The 3,827-nt window shown below is 46.1% G+C and overlaps 1 long non-coding RNA gene across 1 annotated transcript; it reads left to right on the top strand.

Moving 5' to 3' along the window:
- The first annotated feature begins 645 nt into the window (after window positions 1-645).
- On the top strand, window positions 646-2,118 carry LOC116234631 (uncharacterized). The gene is made up of 2 exons (XR_004168158.2): window positions 646-796; window positions 885-2,118. It is a non-coding gene; the product is annotated as an uncharacterized LOC116234631 (long non-coding RNA).
- Window positions 2,119-3,827: the final 1,709 nt, after the last annotated feature.

The raw sequence follows: 3,827 nt of genomic DNA, 5'->3' as shown, positions 1-3,827 counted from the left end.
CCTTCCTTCCTCTATGATCTTAATGAGTCACTTCTGAAATTTTCTGGTCCTTTCAGGTGAGTGGGTTAATTTTTGATAGAAGTAGTTAATTGCAAAACCTTATGCCCTTAATAGCAAATCAGAAGGAAATGGGTGCAACACCTCATCCGTGCATGGTGCATGATATGAGAAGATGGCAGTGCAAAGATTACAGGAATTTTGAAGGACTCAGGAAAACTCTTAGCTTGAAGAAACCAGGAAAGAAAAACACACATTTAGCAGTGAGATGGATCCCTTTGTTGATGCTTTTCTTTTACTTTTCTCACGTAAGCCCTCACACCTGATATTCATCATTTCTCTTTTGTTCTCTCTCTTATGACATGAGTTAGATTCCCTTCCACAGTTTGTGCCTTTCCTTTGGAGATCTGCTTCAGATGGTTTTAACTGTTCAAGTGGAAGAATTGCTGCAGAGGAACAGTTACATCACAGCCCGAACCTGATGGCTCAGCACCTGGAGCAGGGGGGGCTGGTCCAGGAAGGGCAGGAGTGAACAGTTCACCGGTGCTTCCCAGCTGACCAGAAGGGGTGGACCATCACCCCCCCACCCCCGGCTCATTTAAGAGCTGCCTTTTGAAGGGTGAGCATCTTCTGCATGAAGGCTGCTCTCTGAGGACTGTTCTACAGCTGGAGACCCCAGTGCCAGCTGAGTGAGGGAACTTTTTCCCATATATGTTTCTTGGTATTCCCAACAATACTTTGTCTGGTATTGCAGAAAAATCTTGTCAGCTGTTTTGCTGCTCCCTAGGACAAACAATTGGTAACAGTGCCAGCACCTCAGATAGAAATGCTTTGTATTTGTTTTTTTTTCCTAATGAAGACTATGTTTGCTCTTTCCCTGTCTCCAGGTTCCCACAGGAGCAGCAATCCTCTGCCCAGGTCTCCTGTAGCCCACCAGCCCTGTCCCGAACTCCTGCTGTCACTGCAAACCCTCAGCAAAATGATGCTGCTAGGGTGATGCTCTTACTTGCCTCCACAGTCTTCTGCACCTTGTTGGATGTGGGTTCAGGATAGCAGAACTTACCTGTTGCATCTGTTCCTGGCTTCTGTCGTAAGAAACTTCCTGATTTATCCACACTAACAAATGACCCTGTTTGGAGAGGCTGTTCAGAGGGTCCCTATAAATGCAGCAGTCTCTCTGTGCCTATGAGCAGTGGAAAGAACGACTCCCACGGCCAAGCTGCCGTGTCCTTGGGGTCAGATGGCAGCAGGGTGCTGGGCTGTGGCTCTGGACGTGGTGGGACACATCCTGAGCTCTGTGCTGTCTGCAGCACTGGGATAGTGAGCCTGGGGTTATGTGGGCACCCAACAGGGTAGGCAGATCCTTATTTTGGACAGGTGGGCAGGCAGGCCTGCCATTCCCTGAAAACAGAATCTCTGCTGAAGAGCATTAGATGTTGCTTTTCTTTGTGCCAGTGGTGGCCAGAGGCAATGACAGCAGCAGCGTCCTTATTTGGGTGCAGTGTTTTCAACAGTTATTTTAACAGGTCAGAAGTGATGGATCAGAACGGAATTTAACTCATTTCAATGTTGCTGAAGCCATTAATGTTGTGTCATGGTGTGCATGCAGAAGAACCTCATCCCCCTCCCAGCCCTATGAAACGCACAGCATCCATTTGAACAAAGGAGCAACTGACCCAGCCGAGGGCTGACTGTGGCACAGTGCAGTGGTCTCTGGAAGAAGGGAAGGTGCAGGAAGGCCCTACCTGGGGGTCAGCTCCAGCCATGAGAGCTGGTAGACGTGCGGACAGGTGGGAGCTGCAAACCCACGTTATTTCTGCACCCCTGTGCACAAACAGTCACTGACCGAGCTCTTACACTCTGCCATATAATGTAATGTCTTATTGCTCCTGGAATACGTGTGTTCCCAGAGCTGATGTCTGTAGCCCATAAGAGCATATGATGAGTTCTCTTAGCGAGCATGAACGCTGGTGTTGTAAGCAAAGACAGTGCAATATTGACAACATTTTGCTCTAGCGTTTAGTATGAATTTCACACGAGTATTAGAATGACGAGCAGCTTTTCTACATGTGTATTGATTCAGCAACAGAAAAATAACAACCTCTCATTCAGCCATTTTATTGTCTGAACAATAAAAGATTCTGCTGGGTGATTTGAGTCAACTCTGCACCCAGTTGATGTGAGCTATCATTCCATGCGCTTCCTTTCTCTGCTGGGTATCAGGGCAAATCCGAATGGAAACTACCCACAGGAGAACGTGTCTCAGGATATGAGAGATGCTTACAGAAACCTCAATAACTGTCATCAACTTTAATGTAGGCATGAACTCAATAATAAACCCTACAAAATCACCCACCAAGGATCATTATTACAACAGTAGAGATACCCATGCAGATTTGTTCACTGATTAGGAAATGTTTTTGCCACAGTGGTTGGCAGAGGCAGAAAGCTGCCTTGCCACCTCCTTGTCTCTGTGGAGAAAATCCATTCCAGTAGTACCCACCTGGAAAGCTTTCTTATTTTCAACAATAGCACTTTGGCAGCAGTCTCCTAAAACTGAAGCCTCACGTGTCACCTGATTTGTTCCAGTTACATGCCTTAATTCAAGAGAGGGAATAAATTAAACGATGCATAACAAAGGGTTCTGGTAATTCCCCCGAGTATTGGGTTTAAAAGAAAAAGAAGAATAAAAGGAGAACTCATCCTGCTAATAAGAAGCCCTTCACTGAAGCAATTCTGCCAAATGAAGAAGGCTGTGATTCCTTTTGAGGACTCTCTTCACATTAAGGAAGGCGAATTTGATTTGTGTGCTGTGGACTCAGGGCTGAGTTCCTCCTTGGGAGGAGTGTGGATGCAATTCCCAGTGATGCAGAAGCTCACTCAGGGCTGGAATTGCCATCATTATGCAGTAATTGTCCCAACAAAGGGCTCCTCAGCCATATGCAGCAGTTGAGAAATGCTGTATTAATAAACCAAAGTAAAGGACCTCGGGGCCTGGCACGGCGTTTTTATTGGGATGTACTTAATTGAGTTTGTAGCTTTTTCTTAAAATAATCTTTACATAGCACACTCTGCAATTAAAAACCATGCAGTCTGAGCCATTTAAACTTCTGAAAGCTTTCCTCTGAGTGCAGCAAGTGGGAAGTCACCGAGCCAGGAGCCAGGCGTGTAGGGAACAGCTTCATTCTCCGTCCTTTGGAAGGCTCCAATGACAACATGAGCGCCTAAGGTAAATTTGTGTGTATAGAGGAAAAAAATATCTAAAGTTGAATCGAAAAAATCTATTTTTTATCAATTTGTGGTGATTGACTGAGATAGTTCCTGAAGCATTACTGGAAGTGCTGTGTCTTTTCTCAAGTAAGAGTGGTGGGTAACTGAGAAGGTTTCGAGAAGACAGCCATACCAATAACAGTTCCAGCAAACCTTATGAATAGGCATTATTAACTCAGAACAGCAAGGGAAGAGCAGAGACTTAAATCTGCATCTATAGGCAATTGTAATCAGAGGAAGATTAGTGATAGGAGGCAGTTCTGCAAATGAGTATTTAAATGACCAACGTGATGCAAAGTGCAGAGGCTGCGAGCAGAAAATGAGCCTGGAAATAAGGCCTGGGGCCATTGGGCTCACATCCAGCAGCTGGGGCAATTAACAACAGAAACAGCATAACCTGCAACATGGCAAAGTCTCCAGCACTGTGAAAGGCTTTGGCAGCACCTGAGTGTGCTGCCCTGGCAGGACAGCCTGTGCCCAGGCTCGGTGCATTGCTGCAGAAATGCCAGCAGCTGTGTTACAGCCCTGCTGGGCTGGCTGCTGTCTTGCTGCTGCTTTTG

The sequence above is a fragment of the Phasianus colchicus genome, chromosome 5, assembly GCF_987193195.1.
Source record: "Phasianus colchicus chromosome 5, bPhaCol1.hap1.1, whole genome shotgun sequence".
Classification (NCBI taxonomy): domain Eukaryota; kingdom Metazoa; phylum Chordata; class Aves; order Galliformes; family Phasianidae; genus Phasianus; species Phasianus colchicus.
Note: the sequence above shows the minus strand (reverse complement) of the source record. Positions and strands in the feature narration are given on the sequence as shown.